The sequence below is a fragment of the Zonotrichia leucophrys genome, chromosome 2 (genome assembly GCF_028769735.1).
Source record: "Zonotrichia leucophrys gambelii isolate GWCS_2022_RI chromosome 2, RI_Zleu_2.0, whole genome shotgun sequence".
NCBI classification, from domain to species: domain Eukaryota; kingdom Metazoa; phylum Chordata; class Aves; order Passeriformes; family Passerellidae; genus Zonotrichia; species Zonotrichia leucophrys.
The window spans coordinates 144832816-144853170 of record NC_088171.1 but is presented as its reverse complement, the minus strand read 5'-3'; the positions used below and the strand labels follow the sequence as shown (position 1 = coordinate 144853170).

Here is a 20355-nt window from a genome sequence, read left to right as displayed (position 1 = left end):
TGTTGGTTTGATTTTTTTTTTCCCAGAAAAATGTTTTGTTTTGTTTTGTTTTTTGTTCCTAGGACAAACTCTGTATCCCTTTGTAGTGTACAGTGTGTCCTCAGGGTGGGATGGAGCAAGCAAGAGATTTAAAAAAAAAAAAGCAATGGGCAGTTACAAGATAAATTTCAAGGTCTTTTGGCACTGAAAAGCCTTAGAAGCAAAAAAAACCCACATCAAACTATCTTTTGTGTACATCCCAGGAGAATTTTTTCTCCTTTGGTGTGTTGATTCTATGTGTTTACTCATGTATTAAAATTGCTGCTTGGTCTGCAGTGTAAAGATAACATAAAATGAATCCTAAATGCCAGATATAGGTTTACAGGCTGAGATGCTCTCTAGAGTTGTCATCATTTCTGGGTTGTGGCTGTGATGGGATGTAATGTTTTATGCTCTGCAGCTTCTGGACAAAGCCAAGGCTAAAGGGATTTAGAGAAACCAACCAACAGATTCAGGCTAGGAGACTGCTACAGAAACGCTCAGCAAGTAGTGAGGAATTGCCAGGGAAGAGAAACCTCCAGAGGAGCAAGATTTAAAATGTAGGCTATCACCTTGCAGAGTTCATCCTACCTCGCTGTGTTAAAGCTGTGGCTGTGCACTGGAGCTCAGGGGGACTTGGGGACATGAGTGGGTCACAGACTGTCACGGGGAAGAGGAGGGGGAGCAAGTCACAGCCCTCAGAGAGCAGAAACTGATCTCATTCCTTCAGCAAGGTCACAGCAGCCACTGTGATGAAGTTGTTTTGACTCTTATTCATAGAGCCCAGATCACTTCAGTGGGGCTCAAAAAGGTCAATCTCAGAATGCAATGGCACCCAAGGGTGGCTGTCTGTGATGTGATCCTACATAACCAAAAGTAACTCAACTTTTGTTGTGATGAAATTCCCTGTGATATTGTTGCCAGTGTCACCCTTTACATACTCACAGCCTGGGAGTCTGCAGTGCTGGAGAAATGAACTTTGCCCAAGGAGAACCTCATTCTTTGTCTAACATGCCATGTCACATGTCCCAGAGATGATTTTTACCCAATTTCTTGGGAGGATAAGTGCTCCTAGAAGTGAGACAGGAGCTGTGGTCATCAGAATGGGCTGTGTTGGTGAACACCATTTGGGCCAGGTGACATTTGGGGAGGGAGCAGGGGAGAGAGGGGACATTTCCCTTACTGTGCATACACATCTTCCTTGTGCTGTGAGCCAGTGGCTGCTTTATGGCAGGGTTTCATTTGTGATTAATGAGCTATTATCAGCACCGTTAGAAAATCCACCATGGCTGTCACCAAACAGCATTCATCTCCTGCTCAGTTCCTGCTTTTGGCTGTCAGACTTTGGCTGAAATTAGACACTAAGGTGGAAGCATGGGGAAGCAATGGATGGCTTCAGTTTAGGTTGCATAAAGAGACCAGTTGCTCTGTGAAAGCCCACCAGTGTGTGTTTGGTATGATAGCATTAGTGCAAGGTAATTAATATTCCAAGATTGTAAACCTGCTCCAGATTCAATAATATGTTCTGCAAAGGAAATCACCAGGACATTGTTTCTTAATAATAGTGAACAGGCATTTATTTTCTTAATGGATTTTTAGTACTAGCCTCACAGTTCAGCACTGTCTCAACAAGCCTCCCTTAATCAAAGTTTCATTAGCACAAGGGGTCCTTGAAATTTCCAGAAAATATTTGACCTGAAACCTTTGTGAATTTGTACTTCCTGAAATTTCCTTCAGCCAAACTCTGGATTTGTGCTGCATGCTGTGGTTACCTGTGTAACTCAGGAGAAAGCAGCTCTGGGTTTGGTCTGATATCACCCAGGAGAATTGTGAGGATTGCAGAGTTAATTTACTGGGTTACTGTTACCACAGCTCCAATATAAACTTTGTAATAGAAATGTTATCTCCCCTGTTTTGGATCCTGTCTCTGTGGAGTGTTTCAGAATTATGAAATCTCAAGACCACTGCCAGACTGCACTGAGAGGCTGTGCACAAAGTTACCCCTTTAGAATAAAGAATAAATAGAATAAATTACTGAGGCACAGTGCCTTAAGTATGCTGGCAGTCAGACATCAGACCGATATCAGAAAGCAAAAAAAAAAAAAAAACCAAAATCATAATTTTAAGAAATGTGATTAGAGTCAAGCAGCTTTTTTGAATTATTTTATATTCAATTGTGTGGACAGTATCTCATACTCATAAGATAGAAAAGTGTAACTGTAAATCTTCTGGCCTGTATTTATGTGACAATTTCTGTTCCTGATTGAGGTCTCTTCCTTGTCATCAGCAAGCAAACATCAGGCAGGTGAAGTTACCTTCTGTCAGGCTGTGGAAAGCAGCAGGGCGTGCAGCACACAGAGTTCAGGTATGTATTCATCAGCAGTAGGGTTTGGATGTTTGGAACATGGACATGTTGAATTAATGCAGCTGTTTCATTTTGGCACCAGGCTCTATAGAAGCCAGGGGCTCACTCTGAATTATCTGCTGGCTGTACCCCACTCTTCTGTCCTGTGCCTCCTTCCTTCCATCATTACCTGCAAAACAGCAGAGATCTTACTCAGCTTGAAACTTCTTGCCACAAATATTTGCATTAAGGAGGAATGCAGAGACAGCATAACACTGAGCTTGCATAAGGATGCCTGCCACTTTCTGGCTTTAAATAGTTTTCAGGTCCCCTTAGCAACTGGGTTTTGCAACAAAGTGCTTTTCATGAGTGCAAATCATCAGACGTTGGTGCCCGTGCTGGAGAGTTTACACTGATGCCCTCTTCATGCTGCAGCTGATATTCAGAGATTTGCTCACATTACATGACTAGATCAAATGATCCTCTCTTTAACATTTCCTTGAGGGTGAATGAAATGTTTTACTTAAGAAATAATTTTGTTGTTTGTTTTGCCCTTAGTTTGCTCTAGCTTTGAAAACAGACACAATTTCAAATCAGCACTGATACTGATGAAAAACTTTACTCCATTAATTTGGGGTGGGATGCAGTCCCACAAACCTATGAAATGATCCCCACTGTTTATTGAATCACCACATTTTAAATTAACATAAAGCTTCATCCACTTATAAGTAGCTCTTTTCAGCAGGTAATGCCTCCTTCCTTGTTACTTCATGGTAAAACCTCCACTGTGTTGCCAGACAATTTGATCCAGAGCTTGATTTTGCAAAAAATAACCTGAAACCTCTTATTTTTCTAACACTGCTCCCTCTCCACTTTAAGGTAAAATATTCTTTCTAGACTTTAACTGTCAGTTGCCTCCTAGAAAAACAAGTGCTGATTTTTTTTTTGAGAATTAGTTAATGGAGGCAGGGAGGAGAGCCTACAATGCTATTTCATATTCTCCTGCAAAGGGGCACTGAAGCATCTCAAGCTTTTAACCTTGACTTGGAAATGGTTTTGTAATTATGCCTTCTTAAGACAGTAGGTTTTAAAGTCTGCTCATCACTGGCTGAGTGGGAGAAGGAATCTTGTCATTCATGATGGCTGATAACTCGCTTGCCAGATCAAAATTAAGAATAACCTTTCACCAGCAGCTCTAGCACAGACATCATCCTTTCTGACTTCTCAGTGGGTACCAATGAGATTACAGCCAGATTGCACATGACAAACCAAAAATATCCCCAGCAGTCTGTTAAAATTTAACTCCCCCAAAAGATTTACATCCTCACAAGCTCTGCAGCTTGGTGTAGTTCAGCTGATCAATGGGAGCTGAATCATATGCTTTATTATTTCAAAGTTTTCAGAAATTTCAATCAGAAAAGAATTTGTGCTGCAAACAGGGAATGATGTATCATGGTGCAACATCCAGCACAGATTGCACAGGAAAGTCTTTGTAGGATTAAAGCTTCAGGCATTCAGAACTCGCACTGTAAAATTCAAAACTAATTCTTCTAATAAAACCTTAGCTAAATCCTATCTGCTTCCCTTCCCTGAGCCTTTAATTGCTCTAGTAGGTTTCTCCTATTCTGTTGGAAAACGCATAAAACTACAGCATTAGCTAAAGGCACCTCAATTTATTGCCCATTCCAAGTCATTACAATGAAAAGAGATTTTTTACAGTTGTAAGATCCCTCTTTAAGACTTCCCCCAGTCACCAGAGACATAGGTACTCAGAAGTGGTGGGGTAAAAATCCCTGAGCTGACAGCTAATGAGCTGAAAAAATAAAAAGAGAAAACAACAAAGAAGAATAAACAGCGACTTTGAATGTCTTGAGCTCAGTGCACAGTGACAGCAGGTTTGGGACCATCTTCCCCAAAGAGGGAAATTACCAGACATCAGAAGTGCTTAGGTCATTGAAGTGTGGAGATTTTCACATGAAAGGGTTTGGCTTTGGGCTTTGCTCTCTGACTGTCACTATTTCTCTGTGCCTACTGTCTTTCATCACTGCCCTGTCCTTTTCTTCCCTTCTTGGGCTCATGTGTTGAGCTCTGGTCTTTTCACTATTGAAGTCACCAAGAGTTTTGCCAGTAATTTCTAAAAGCATAAGATCAAGCTCTTAATTTTCTTTCATACTCTTGATTCTTTCTAGACTTCATTCCCCAAAGCACAGGTGTTCATTCTGCCTCTCTTTTGCCTTTTTTTTTTTTTTTTGGTGAAAGACTAAAAACATTTCAAAAAATCAATTAATAATTTGATTTGTCAGATTTTCCCAAGAATTCTGGGAAATTCTCTTTAGGATAGGGATGAGGATCAAGGTAGTTTAGATTTCATCTCTCCTTGAAATAGCAAACCACTGTCTGTAGGGTGGTTAGTTGCCAGAAAATAAATTCAGAATACACACGCACATGCTCGCTCCCACATACAAACTTTGCCGAAAGTAATTTGGTATTCATGTTTTAAAATAATTAAATAATTTCTGGTTGCTCTCATCTAGGCCCTGTGAACAATGTATGCAGCCAAAGCTGCTAAATTAAACCCTCCTGACTCCATAATGCTGGTACATCAAGCAGATGTGTTCCGGAGTGCTACCCACTGCCTCCATATCTCCTGAATAGCTGCACATAAAGACAGAACATTCATGTAACGCTGTCTATAAATACAGCAGCCAGAATACACTCCAGAGATGCTGTGAGGGCTCCAAAGTTAAGTTTGGTTTGAGGTTTTGAGCTCAAATCAGAGCTAAAACTGATGTTATAATGATTGAATACACTTTCCAGATTTAACATCTTCACAACCCTATTTAATTTCCTGTAATATTTTTAGCTCACATGAAAAGATGTTCTCCCTATTCATCAAAAATTATTTTAAACCTGACAGGAGGAAAATGAAGTTACTGATGTCTGCTTCCTTTATTTAGTACTTTTCACTTACATCCTGTGCTCTCACATCAGTTTCTTACATTGGTTCCAGGAACCAGGCAGAAGAGCTGGTCAGTAAAATTGTAGGAAGATAGAATAAGGAGACAGATGTGCATCTTGGACCTGAAAATATACTAAGTTTGGTAATGATACAAAATTGGAAGGAGCTTTTTACTCCCTTGAGGGCAGAGAGACCTCAACAAATCAGAGACATTGGCAATCATCAACCAAGTGAAGTTTAGCAAGGGCAGGCTCTGGATTCTGCACCTGGGACAAGGCACCCCTGGTTGTGTGGGGAATGAGAGGCTGGAGAGTAGAGCTCTGGGAAGAGACCTGGGGGTCCTGGTTGACAGAAAGCTGAACATGAGCCAGCAGTGCCCTGGCTGCCAGGAGGGCCAACCCTGTTCTTGGGGACATCAGGCACAGCATTGTTAGCCAGGCAAAGGAGGGGATTGTCCTGCTCTGCTCTGCACTGGGGCAGCCTCACCTCGAGTCCTGTGTGCTGTTTTGGTCAGCACAATAAAAAAAAACACATTAAACTATTAGAGAGCATCCAGATGAGACCATGAGGTGGTGAAGAGCCTTAAGGTGAAGCCGAAAAAGATGCAGCCGAAGTAATTTGGATTGTTCAGCCTGGAGGAGACTGAGGGAAGACCCCATTGCAGTTACAGCTTCCTCATGAGAGGAAAAGGAGGGACAGACAGCAACCACTTCTCTCTGGTGACTCAAGGGAATGGCCTCAAGCTGTGTCAGGGGAGGTCTAGGCTGGATAATAGGAGAGGATTCTTCACCCAGAGAGCAGTTGGGCACTGGAACAGGCTCCCCAGGGAAATGATAACAGCACCAAGCCTGAGAGAGTTCAAGAAGCACTTGGGCAATTCTCTGAGGCATAATTCTTGTGGTGCCCTGTTCAAGGCCAGGATATGGATTTGATTATGTTGATGGATCCATTCCAACTCATCATATTCTATGATTTCTGATCTTTCTGGTTTATTTCAATGGTCATCTACTGCACGTGGAAGAGTTACAGCCCCTTCTGCACCTCTGACCCTTCATAATCAGGCTCCAGGATATAAAGATGGGGTCCTCTGATTCGTTGCAAAGGCTACAGGGACCAACAGCTTCAGTCACATGCAGTTACATAAAATGAAGTATTCTCTGAAGATGATATCAGAGACAATCTACTTATGCACTGCATTCACCACAACAATGACAGTTACCTTTACAATGATCCTGAAGCATTGAAAAAAGAAAAAGGCCTGTGCTGAGGACCAAGTGTTTCAAGAGTGAGACACTAATTATTTCCTGCTTCAATAAAATAACCCCCAGATTAGCCTAAGAAATAGATTATGCTTTATGTTCTAGGCAAAAGAAAAGAAAATATCCAGGCCTAAGCCAATGCTCGATGCCAGAGTGAAATGAAGAGATATCCCTCCCTAATGCCAAATCTGGTGCTTGGCTTAAGTCAAACTGTGGAAGTAAGATGTAAGAGGTGTGTCATCCTGTGCATCAAAGACTTCCTGGATTTTGTTGCACTTCTGCTGGAGCTGTCATTACTTTCCTTAAATGGTGGCCTTTGTATATGTACTGCCTCTAAGAAACAAAAAGCACAAATATGGAACAGGTTTCAGTGGGATGTAGAAATACCTGAGCCTTCTTTACCCAGGCTACAATGATAATGGGAGCAGATTAACTGTGAAAACACAGGATTTTGTGCCCTCATATTCATTAATTACTTCTTAGTATGAAAAATTAACCCATTCCACTTCAGTTACCTTTGTCTCCATGCCCTTGATAGACTCATTAATTCTGACACTCTCATACTAAAACACTGTATAATTAAGTTAGAGGTACTAACAAGTAACTGTTTATGGCTTGCTGTTTTACCAGTTCTGGTTCTTCAATTTAAGGTGAGGTTTTAAACGTGTGTGTACACAAACTTCTTCTCAGGGACCCCAGTAAATTTATTTTTTACTCACTGGGATTGAAATCCCATTGCAGAGTAACCAGAGGGATGTCAATGTAAACGCGATAGCTTAGTGAAGACTGGGCAATAGATTCACATGGCCTGAGCTAAACCCAGTATTGCCTAGATGATGAGATCCAGCCTAAAGGCTGAGGGTAGGATGGAGTTATCTGAATCTTTCCAGTTTAATATTTCAAGATTTCTCAGTTCCCATTGGGCACCAAACAGTGACAGAGAAGAACTTGTCATCTTGTAGAGGTGGAGTGGATGAAGGGGAGAGGAGAACCTACAAACCACACCATTGCATGCTGACTCTAAAACAGGAGCTGGTAGCTCCCAAAGCATAGTGATATGTTTCATGTATACCTGTGAAATAAATGTGGATTTTTATGTGTGAATCATAGAAAATAATCTATACTTTATTTGTTCCCAGCTGAATGGAGGTAATTATGGAAATTCATGCATGCAGAAAATGTCTGATCTGATGCACTGCTACCTTATCAATTAGGAGCATTGTGTGACTCCAATCTAGCTAACTTGCTGTACCATAAAAGCAAGTGGAGAGGAGCCAATAACCCTTGAATTCAATCTGGTTTTTGCTGTTATTTCTTGTTTCTCCTTTTATCATCTAACTCATGAAGTTTGGATCTGTGGGCCATCAACTGACTGATTGGGATTGCTGCTCAATTAGCTGATGAAGTCATTGCTGGATCTAATGGTTGCAATTTAAACCCTGCTTTTGAGTAGACAGTGGAAAGGTTAATGCTGTAATAAAGGATGAAGAGACAGACATGTGCCATTTATTCTCTGCTCTGTAAATTAGGGCACTAGTAAAAAACCTGTTCTGGAAATAAATAAACAGATTAAAAGAAATGAATAAATAAATAAAGCAGAAAAACCAGAACTACTTCCAGGAGGTGAGAAAACATTTCTCTATATGTTGGAGTTCTGCATCCTCCAACATATAGAACTTCCACATGTTAAATAATTACAGAAAGACTAAAACTGATGTGAGTTTAAGCAGTGGAGCAAGGTTGAAACATGCAACACAATACACAAAATAACAACTGCAATATTAATTTCTACTGTGCAGGCTCAAGGGAAAAGCTGCTCCTGCTTTTGTGCACAGTGTGACATTTCTTGCATAAAGACAGTGACTCAAAATTCCTGGCAAAACAATATTTGTGTTTGAAATGTTTCCCACACTTTTGTATTCTTCTGTCCTGTGAAGGAAAGAACATAATGATCCTTGCTGGAAGAAGGAGCACAAGTTCCCTCAAGGGTCTGGAGGGTGAAATATTTCTTAACCCGCCCCATAACTCCAGTAATGGTGTGTGCAGACCTTAATTACATGCTTTCTATTGTGGGAATGTTAAATCACTTGGGTTAGATGAACAGCATCCACATTACATCTGTCTGGTGTACAGCTAAAGCAGGCACCTTGAGATGTATCTAATAACTTTACAAGCGAGCTGAGTACATCCATGTGCTTTTTTTTTAAATGCCACAGTTACCAAAATAGTGTCAGTAATTTAATGGGAAGCATTCACCATGAAACTCTTTTGAATTTTGTTCTTGTGAGTAATTAGCTTTATCATTAGACTTACCACAGCATCCCCAGAATTCAAATGACTTGAAAACTCGTAGTTATCAGGTCTTATAATTCTACTGGCATTACAGTACTTGGGTTGGGTTTTTTTTCCTAGCTGTAACTCTCCTTCTCAGGAGAAGCTAAGCTTTCTTCCTTTGGAAATTCTTACTTTTATAGTTGTCTTGTCTGTGAAAAAACAATAGAATTCATCTACATTTGAGAGTAAAAATTGTACGGGGATGTATTTCTAAGAACAATTCATTATTAATTCTGGCTCCCCAGAACTGCCTGGGACCGGCTCCTTAATTTCCTGTTTAAAAAGAATATGGATTACTTTGAATATAGACCAGAATCCTGAAACTTTTTGGGACTACTGCTGCTGATAAGCAATAGAACAATCAGTTATGAGCATCTTGATCAAGATTACTCAGAAAACACCCCTGAAACAGTTACAGCCTATGCGATAAACAATTAAACAATGTTGACAACAACTTCAAGCCACTAAATAGAAATGTGTAGCCAGTGCTGTAGATAGCCAAGGCCAAGATCCCGGTTTAATCACAAAATTTAGGTGCTGGAGGGATTGTCTGGGTCAACAGGTTTTTCGTCCAAGAAAGAGTTACAGCCTTGTGCTCACCTGCTAATGTTTTCTGTAGCCTGTGGAGTTCAAAAGGTTGTTCAGCTCACTGAGTGAGCTTTACTGGCTGGCTGGCTGGTCAGATCAGTCATGCTATACCTGAAAATGGATTTAACTCTCCACCCTTATTGATTCATTATTATGCTGAAGTACCAGTCACCCTCTGCACTGATACCACAGCAGAAGAATGTGGCAAAGCTTGAATTAAGAATAGGAATTCCTGTTCCCATGGATGTCAAGAAAGAATAGGAAAGTTATGTCAAGACTGTGTCTCACTGTGCTCAGTGTCCCTCTGTTACAGACAACTTTCCTTCTGAAAAATCAGCTCTTCCATCTAGGAGATACACACAGATTCACAGGTTTTGAGGACACAAACATGGTGGTCCTAACAGAGTTTATTAGCACAGGCTTAACTGTTTCCTAGATTGTATTCTGTACGCAGGACTTCTCATTACTGCACTTTTTTTCTATTTTTCTAAATGTACTTTGCATATGCTGAAATCTCTGCCATTTTCAGCTTATTCAACTCATTAGATTTCTCTCTTCAAATAAAAACAAAAATCTCTCATTCCATATTGCCATTTTTCCCTGAGGTTTTGATAGAATTGTCATTGTTTGAATCTGTCAGGTTAAACAGGGACAATGAAATCTGAGACATTAACAAGTCAGTTGAGCAAAAGGGCCATCATACATTGTGTAAGGAAGCATTGTTGCAGATTCTGGTGAAACATTTCAGGAATAAAAATTGGACAGGTCTGGAAAAGACTGATAACCTCCTCCAAAGACTTCAACTTCAGGCATCAAATGAAATGCTACATGCTTACAGATGATCCTTCTGAATTTTGAATGCTGATTAATTGTTTATGGTAATGCAAACCAGCAGAAATACTCTAAAACATCATCAGATTTACATAGGTACAAATCCTGTGTGCTAATGACACCGTTCCCTTGTGTCACTCAGAGTCCTGATGGTACAATGACCTCCAAAGAACTTATCCAAATTTCACTTCCAATGAGGCTGTGATTCATTTGCCATGCTAACACAACTCATAATTTGCTAATGAATGTGAGCTGGAGATGGGAAAGGAGCACAAATAACTCATCTGCTCCTCACACTTCAGCTGTTGCTGTGTTGGCCTCCACGCCTCATCAGCACCATGGGTCTGCAGCTGCAGACCCTTCAATGCTCTTTCCTAAGGAGATGCAGATCCTACAGAAATTCCACATAACACAGCCTCTGCAAGCACCTTCACTGAAACACTTAAAGTTATTGACATATTCTCATCAGTTTAAAGGCAAGATGTTGAAAAAACCATTATTATAAATTTAAAGAACTGATCATCCCCCTCACATTTCTATCCAGACCACATGTCTTGTCATGTGTTAAACCATCAAGGCAGCAGCTGACATTTTAGGGTCAAAATTCACTTTTTGTCCCTCTTTTATTTTCCCAACAAATAGATATTAAAAAAATTTCCCGGTGTTCTTATAGAAGTATCAGAGAAGAGAAGCCCTCAAATATATTTTGAAAGGCAGGTATTAACAGACAGAAGACCTGTGGCAGTGGTTTGATTGGTGTGAGGCTGAGTTACAGGGAGTGGTTTCATTTCTGCACTGAGAGAAAGGGCCTGATGTCAAACATCTTGCCATCTGGGGAAGGTGTGATTGGGAGACCATGCTCAGGTTCCCATCTCAAAGGGATTTTCATCCCTGTGACACTGTGCTCAGGGCCAGGACTCTGACACTACTCTTGGTTGATATAATGGAGCCATCTCCTTCAAAACCACAAAAATTCTGGGGCTTGGGTCATGTGTACCAAGTGCACTGTGAGACTCCATACAGGGCTGGAAGTATCCAGCAGAACCTAGGGGAGGAGCATCTGTTTCCCCATGGAGAAGCAGCATGGGCGTGGAGTTGCATTGTGGTGTCCATCATTACTGGAGAGAAGCCCATCCGTTGGGATCAGACTGAGATAAGGCTCCTACACTTGCTTAAAAATGCTAATTTGCTTTAAAAAGGCTATTTTATCTGAGATAATCCAGAGCTTCTGAGACATTTCCTGTTCTGTTATAGGGAGAGACTAGAACATTAAGAATATTCTGCATTCAGTTGCCTTCCCCTGGCTTCCAGATAATGCTGTTTTTCTGCGATATTGTTCTGGAAATGAGCTAGAGCTGTGAATCCTTGTCAACTGACTGATCAAGAACACCAAACTATAACCTACTATGGAGGACAAAGCAAAGGTGAAGAGTCTAGTGCAAGAGAAGGTTTATAGAAAAAGCATAAAATCAAACTGGATTAAAAATCTGGTTTAATATCCAGTGAAATTTGGTCTGTTAACACAGTATTTTGCCTATGTCAATTTGTATTCCAAGTAAAAGTATTCCTCTACAACACCACTGCTGTTTTATCCACAGCTCCTGTGACATAAAGTTTAGCCTTTGCATCTTTCAGCACAGATCCTTTCTTCTGTTCTTCTCTCCCTGTGGATAAACTGAGGGCAGCTCATCCTCTTTGCATTCTGAACAGTAAGAAATCCTTCCCTGACTGATGGATATGAGTTTGTTTTGCAGCCCCACTGGATCTGTGAATGGGTCATAGTCTGCAGACAGATTGTTTAGAAAAGCTGATGTGCAGTGTTGTCAAATAACCTAAGTTGCAGTAATGACTCTGAACTCTTCACTTATAGAAAAAATTCAGAAAATCTTCCTGTATTTAAAAAACCCAACAACTGGAAGGTTCAAAGTAAAGATCTGAGACCTTTGTCTGATTTTGTCTAGGTCAGGCAGTGATTAAACACTATGTGGAAAAGATCTATCTTCCATTCTAGCCGCAATACTTCATGATTTTAGCTGGAAAAGCCCTGAGTCAAGTGCCCTGTGTCACAAGCCCAACTGTGAACACCTCAGGTGCAAAATGATAGAGCTCACTGTGGAGTAAATGTCTGAAAATTCAGAGATCCTACCTAATCTGAGAGAACTAAACCATATGTCTGGCTCCACAGGAGCTGCATTCATTGCCCATAATGGAAAACCCACTGAGCTGTACCTGGACCTGGAGTGCACTGGCAGAGTTGTTGTGGGGTGCAGGTCATGTGCAGCCATGCACCTCTTCCTCACACAGCTGCAAATCTTTGTCCAGGCTAAAAAGTCTACTGGGATTGGCACCATGCAGCTTTTCTTCTGAATGTCCCACTCCAAGTGAGAGCTGAGATCCTTGCAGAAAGTGTTCTCACATAAGGATGACTGTGTCATGAGTTTGAGAAGGCACAGGCAAAGATACAGTCCCAGCTGAAATATATATTTTTTTCAATTGGCAGTCCCACGTGGCTGAAGTGCTACATTGGGTTAGAATCATTGGCATTTTTGAAAGTATGGGGTTTGCAATGTATGGTCAAAAGTAGAAAAAACCCAACTATCAGTACTCCCAAATGGGTCGAAGTCTTGCATGAAGAGCAAAGATTCTCTTTTCAGTTAATTGTAAGAATTTGTCTGACCACCAAATTATTATTATCAGTTTCCTACATAGTAACTCTGTATTGGAGACTACAGAGGCTTTTTCTGGACACTGCTGCTTCCATATTAGAAATTCACTTTCAGCTGTTCCAGCTTTGGATGACCTAATATATTTGGTGCGTGTACCTGCAAGAAAAGGCAGTTTGGTCAGGTGGAAGAAAGGGTGGGTGGGCTCTTTGGGTTTTTCTGTTTGTTTTCTCTGTCTGCCACAGTCTACTGATCTTCATTGATTTCAAATGGGAAGGTAGAAAATATCATAACAATGTGTTCAATCAAGGCAGACATCACAAGTGTGTGTTCAGAAGTTACTTTCATTTGCATTTTTTTGAGATTTTTAAAACTTTATTCAGAGGGTATAATCTATTTTTCTCTTTTCTAAAGAAACAATGAAGGGTTTGTGGGGGAGATCAGTGAGACATCCTAAATCTTGTGTACCCCTGAGATTTTGTCATGTTTGGAAGTAAACTCCTAGATCTTTAATCCCTCTGGACACAGCAGTCTAGGGTGACATTTGAAAAGGTACCTTCCTAGAAATTTTTCTCCAGATGTTTAAGCATTGATATAGATGATTGTTAGTCTAACTTTAGGCTCTTTCTATCATCTAAATTCACTTCTTTACAGAGATTGCTGTAGTCTGGGTGCTTAACTACTCAATTACAGGTTGGCCTTCAAAGGTCCAGCACTTTTATTTTGCAAAATTCAGCAGAAACTAATGTTGGAATCTTAAGGTTTACCTTCAAATGGCCCCAAACCAATTTTTTAATATCTTTTGGAGAATGCCCTCTCAGAACTCATTTGATTTGTGGTTTTTGCAGCTGGGGCTGCTGGGTGATATGGTTTGGCTCTGTGCTGTCCCTGCTCTGCTGCGCTGATGGATCACCTTGTTCCTAGTCTGTGTGTCTCAACTCAATTAGCAGCTTGCTGCCAGCCAGAGATAAGCCCATGGATAGGCATTCTGGGCATGGCAGATAAAAGCCCCCAACAATAGTTCAGTCTGATATCCTTCACTTGATATAAAAATAGAAATTAAAACCACTAATTAAGCAATTCAGGGTATTTAGTTGCAAGTCAGAAGCTTTTGCATCCTTATTCAAGCTGCAGGGGATAGGACACATGCAACCCCTTGGTAGCTAATGCTGTCATTGCCTCTCCTTTGCTTCTGCCATCTGTCCCCCACTCATGTGAGAAGATGCCTTGGTCTCTCATGTGCCAGGAATTTTGGAGCACTTTTGACACTTTTTCCATAGGGAAATAGGATCTTGGTATATAACTCTTGTCATCTAAGCTGAGGAAAAACAGGCAGGGAAATGTAGTGCTCTGGGCTGTTTTGCAGGCTCATACCAGCAAACCTGGGAAATGTGTCAGGCCATTCTTCTTACAGAAAATGCAGATTGATGGTATCTGTGCTATCTGACACTGCTGACACAAAATGTCATGCCAGACTCCTTGAGAAAGATGGCAATGATGGTGAACAGGGCTCAGAAGAAACAAGTTTTTAGGACTGGGCCTGAAAAAAAGCAAGACAAGGGAGCTTTAACCTGGTTTGGGTAGTACATGGAGGAGAGGAAAGAGGAACCATCTGATATAAAAGCTGTTCTTTTGTACCCTAAATGCCCTGCTGTGAAGCACAGCTTTCCCCTCCCAGGTCTTGATTTTAAAAGCTTTCCAGACTCATGGACACAGCAGTGAAGCCCATTCAGAGGCATTCCTGCCAGAGTTCAAGTCATCAAAAACCTGGCATGAATAAGGGTTTGGGCTTTTCTGCCTTAGCTTCCTGCTGTGCCAGGGACAATGTCTGTCACTTTGTCACCAATGGACAAGTGTCATTCTGGGCTACCACCTCAGCACCTGCCAGCTTGTATGCCAGTTAGACCAGGGGTCTTTTGGGGATCTTTCCTTACTTCCTAGAGTTTCCCTCAGCAACATGTGAAGGGCTTTTTTCTGCCTCTGCTATCACAGCAGAGCAAGAGTGCAATCCAGCTTACTGAGCATGGCATTTCTGCCCTGTCCTTGCTGTACAATGGCACTGGGACAGGGATTTCTACATGGAGCTGTGGGTGTGCACTCAGGGAAATCTGTGGATGCAAGGAAAGAGGAGCCTTAGAACATCCCTTCTGCAGGACTTACTGCTTTTTCTCTTCACTTCCAGGACTTCCACTAAGTTTCTTAGTGCTTTTCCAGGCATCCCCAGCCCTTTTGTAGCCTCACAAAATGTTTGGATTTTTCCTGTCGCCCTTATCTCAGTACTGATCTCCGGCCTATTGCTTGGAAGTGCAGAGATTCAAGAATTTAAATATTAAACAGTGAGTATTCCAGAGTCTGTGGAAATCAGGCATGCATTCCCTTCTCTCTGAAGAGCTGTTCTCAAATATTTGGTAATGTCATTTTTTTTAGTGTTAAAAACCCTGACTCAAGTTTCTCATTAGCAACCATAAAGCGATCAGTGCAAGATACTGCAGATGTTCTGTGAAAAATGAAGTTCTGAAGAAGAGAAAAAGATGGTGGGTAGGAATATAGAGCAACTGAAAGAAATGTGAGAAAAGATGCATTTTTAATCCTTATGGGTAAAAGCCAATAGCTGAAGAAAATAAGGTTTTTCCAATATGAAATTTGGGAAACTGTGTGGGAATCATGGTTTAGAACCATATTGCTTTGGATACCCTAAACCAAAAATTTAGCAGAACACTGTCAAATTTTCCTTACATATCACAGTCTTAGAGAATTCCATTAGCATTTACCAGGTGGCAGAGCATAATGAAACCAGTGCACAAGCTTTAAGGGAAGAAAATAAAATACCAAATGAAGCAAAGCCGAAAAATCTAAGATTCTTAAGAATATTTGGAGACAGAAGAGTCCCAATGTCTTGCAAGAAGTGGTATTGAAGATGAGAGAGCAAAAAGAAATCTGTGCTGAACTGTTGGACTGGGGTGATTTCTTACTAGTAACTGTTCAGTTAGAGGCTGGAGGCTTTCTTACCCAAAGCCTGGATTATAATTTTGTAACCAGGATCCCTGACCACATGTAGATGTGATACCTAAATTTGCAGCAAGGGATTTCAGACAAACCAGAAATGCTGTGGCTGACTGGCTAATTTCTGTAGCAAAAATACATAAACAGTATGAAGAGGTGGTGTTTATAATTATATCCAAACCAGGGGTAAACATATGGGGTGGCATTCAGCTGGTTTGCTCAGTAAATCTCTCCACAGGAGCTCATCACCAGCCTGTCCTTACAGATAAAGAAAAGAAATATCTTCTCCAGGTGCTCCTGACCAGCTTGAGCTATTTGGTTTAAATCAACCTGAGCTGTACACTGGAAACACACATTCTTCTCTATTAACTAAACCTCACTGAGGCTTAACATTTTGTCCCACAGAACAAAAATTTGTCAAAATTATACCAAATACAAATGTAGTTTGGCCTGCCTATGGCAGATCCAGTGCTCAAAACAACTTCATAGGGAAGCTGTTTTGGAATAGATCACAGACAAATTACTACAGGATCTGCTTCTACGATTTTGAAGGAAGGGATGGTGAACAGAAATGTGATGAGCAGATGTAGATATAAAACACATAAAGGTTCTCAGCTAGATCTGTGTTCTATTGGCTTTCAAATGAAAACAGATATAGATGAAAAACTGAAAGAATGGGGAATAGCAAAATAAGTAAAAAATTACCAAACAAAACAGTTCTGTGATGTTCATGCAAGAAACATTAGATTCATGATCATGCATAGTTGTAAATTACTTCTTCTTTTCTGGGAAAGAATTTTTTTTAATACTCTTTTTAACACAACAAAATAGTGCAGATCAGTTAGAAAATAGGACTATTAAATATGTAATTTCTAAAACTAAGAAAATATATTGACCTGAATAATATGTTATTTGTGACAGTAACAAAAAAGCACTGCCATTTGGTGGTCTGGAAATTATGCATACAGCAAATTAAAGAGATTTTTATGGCATAATGCTGCAAATAGGACCCATATAATATGCTGTGAAAAATTATGTAAAATAATGGCAAAGATGATTCCAAAAAAGCTGAAGAGCACAGTCAGATCCTCATTTGGCATAGGTGATATACATTCTTGAAGTCTGGACTGCCACCTGCTGAAACACAGTCTAATAGGAAGCTTTGACTTTATAGGATTGAGTTTTCATTTTAAACCTTGATTTTTCACCCTATTTCTTTCTTCCAACCCTTAGTGCTCTATATCCCATGAATCATTATAACTGTGAGTAAATCTCACATTTTCTCCCCTTCTGTCCCTTGATTCCCCAGGTCAGTGGCAGTCTTCCTCCTGCTCATCCTCTGTGATTTCAGCAGTTTCTTACCCTGTGATTGTCCTGTTACAATTTTAGAGCCAGACTCAACCGCTCAGCCCACACTGCTGCTTCTACAAAATAAAATTAGGCAGTGCAGACTCAGGCATTGTCCTGTTGCCAATTCTCTTTATGTTTGCATGGCCACCACATGGGCATAGGTGTGCCCAAAATAGGGGCAGTAGCAGCAAGGGAAAGATGAACCTTTTTATCATTGCTGAGCAAGGGGGACTGATGAAAGAAGGGTGGAATCTGAGTGACATCTTCCATAGAAAGAGGACACAGGAAGACTTGCAGGCTTCAAAACCATCAAGATCCAGACCAGAAGAGGCTGAACTGCACAGCATCAGTGCAGATTAAAGTTGATGGCATGCTCTGAGTTGCAGTGATAATTATTGCAGAGGCTGAGGAGGACTGCTGAGATGTGAGCTGATTAACTTGTGGGTGTTTGCAGTTGGTGTTTACCCTTCAGCAGTGGTGCAGCAGGAGGAAAGCAGACCCTTCCAAGATGGGTTATGGGCACTCCCGTGGGCTTTTCATCCCTTCTTACCCCAAGTCCTGCAGGAAGGAGCCCGGGGTGAGGCTCTGAGGGCTCCGTGGGTTTGGGAGAGCAGAGCAGCTCCGCCTCAGCAATGGCACCTCTGAGGGGCTTCATGCCCTTCTTGAAATGGGGGGTTCAGGCCACAATCTCTTCTCAGATTTGCCCTCAAGATTACTCACAACGACTTGTGGTCTTCTTGTGATCCTCTCACCCTACTTTTAGTGGGTGTTTTGTCCTGCATGGCCTCTTGTCCTCACGGGTGGGCTCTCACTGGAGCTGGGACTTGCCGTGTGCTTGGTGCCAAACAGAGGAACTGAACAGGCAGCACCCCCAACAGCACTGTCCCTTGGTGTCAGCATCTGGGATTTTTATTGTCCAAACTCTTTGACCATTGTAAGACCCCTTTCCTTCTATCAAATACATGGCTGTAACCACCTGAGCATCTTCGAACTGCTCTGAGCCTGTTCCAAAACGAGGGAGCTGCAGCCCCTCGCTCTGTGGAGCACCGGTACCCTCTAGTGGTAAAATCACAGGCATTTTTATGCAAAAAAGATGATTTCACTACTAACCTGTCTTCCTTTTGGACAAAACTCTGTACATCATCTTTAATTGACAGCGGTGTTTTTTTTAAATGACATTGTAATTTCATGCCTTCAGTTTAAGTACCTATGATGTAATGCAATGATGTAATTTCCTTGGACTGCTCTCAGTGTGTTTCACCTTTCATTATATCACTAAAATTATACTTCTGAGCTGATGGGTGACCGAATTTTCACATGGTATAAAGAAGTGGCTGTAGTGGAAAGTACCAAGCAGCAGCTGCTCAAGGCTTTAAATGGGGTGTTGGTGATGCTACCACTCTAAAGGCTGTAGTGTGGCAGAGTATAGGTGGCTTATAGTTAATCAAAGAGATCATGTTGCCTTTGTTTAGTTTTCACTTGGAGGTTCTGGACAGCTGGATCATGGGTCTTGGGAAGCCAAGGAGCCACTGGTTTTATAACTGCATGGAGGGGACAACAAGATATTGTGTGACAAAACTCAAGGGCATGGAAGGAGCACCACAAAATTGCTACATGAACTGCCAAATGTCTTGAGAAGCAGTAGTGTGGTTATAGGTAGATGCAAAAGACATATTTTGGTCTGTTTCCTACCAACTACATAACCCATGCTCTAGAGCAGGGCTGAGGAGTGGGAAAAGGTGAAACTTGCCAAAGAAATCCAAAATTATTTAGCATGAGCAAACACATTTATCTCTGTTCTAACCTTGCTCAAAATGGCTGATCTGAAATTTTCCTGGCATAAGAACAGTGAATTTCAGAGAAGCCATTGCAAAGTAATCCTTCACGGTTTGCTATGAAGTGTTTTACTATTGTCTTTTCCCTGTATGTAGGGTGCTAGTCGATTCTGCTTGGAGGAAATTCCCCCCAAAAACCATCAGGAGCTATCTGGAGCTCACCTCTGTCCTTTCACACCAGCTGCAAATAATTTGCACATTCTCAGAATACCCCTCTATAGCCCTAGGTTTTCTCAGACATGAAGGAAATGAAAACCCAAGGTTTTCATGTTGCTGAGCTGAGCTGAGTCCCTTGTCACTGCCTCCTCTGCAGGCTCTGTCTCTGCTCATTTCACCCAGTGAAACAAAGTGGAATTTTTCTCAGCAAGAGATGAAATCACACTACAGGAACCAGATTGAAATTCAAAGCAGGTAGTACACATAATCACGGCTTGATTCTTCACAAGCTTTTTTCCCTGGGTGATTTCAGTACCTAATGCCTATCATTTCTTTGATGTACCCTAGTTATGAAAGCAGGGCATCCAGAGCTTTTACAAAGACATCTTTCTAATTTATTCATTAAACTCAAAATATTTCAATGGCCACCTGTCCCTCTGTTCCTGTGGATCAAGTTTTGGAAACACATTAAAATGCCCATGATTTGGGTACATGAAGTACCAGAATATGAGTTTGCCCCTTTGCTTCACTTCTATAAAAGATTTTGAATAGCTTGAACCTGGGAATAATTTTGCAAAGCAGATCAATTAGACTGAATTGGATTTGCCAGCAGTGGGAGTTAAATTTTTAGTCAAATCTCTGTGCTCTGAAGGCTCACAGGCAGAAAATAACACAGGGGCAATGATTTATCATATACTTTGTTTACTGGAGAGCAGAAATTTATCCTCTCTTGTTACTCTTTCAAACATTTTTGTCTTTTCATCCGCATAGAAATGAGTGCAAAAAAGAGAAGAAAAAAGAAAAAGAAATGAAATGCAGTTTTCAAGGGAGGATTTGTCCCAGTGCTGCCTTGTAGTGAAGCATTTACTCTTTCCCAGGCCTCAGGATATCCCAGGGAGATCCATTGGCAGTAACTGCAGTGCCATTCTGGGCAGCACACAGCTTGGAATGGACCTCCTGAGCAACACAATCCTCTGCATATCATACAACCCCTTATCAAAATGCACTGTCAGCC

General features: G+C 41.1%; 1 protein-coding gene across 2 annotated transcripts in view; it reads left to right on the top strand.

Annotated features, from left to right (window-relative positions):
* Positions 1 to 20355, top strand: part of KCNQ3 (potassium voltage-gated channel subfamily Q member 3) — a 196229-nt gene that overhangs the window by 138901 nt on the left and 36973 nt on the right. The window lies entirely within an intron of this gene.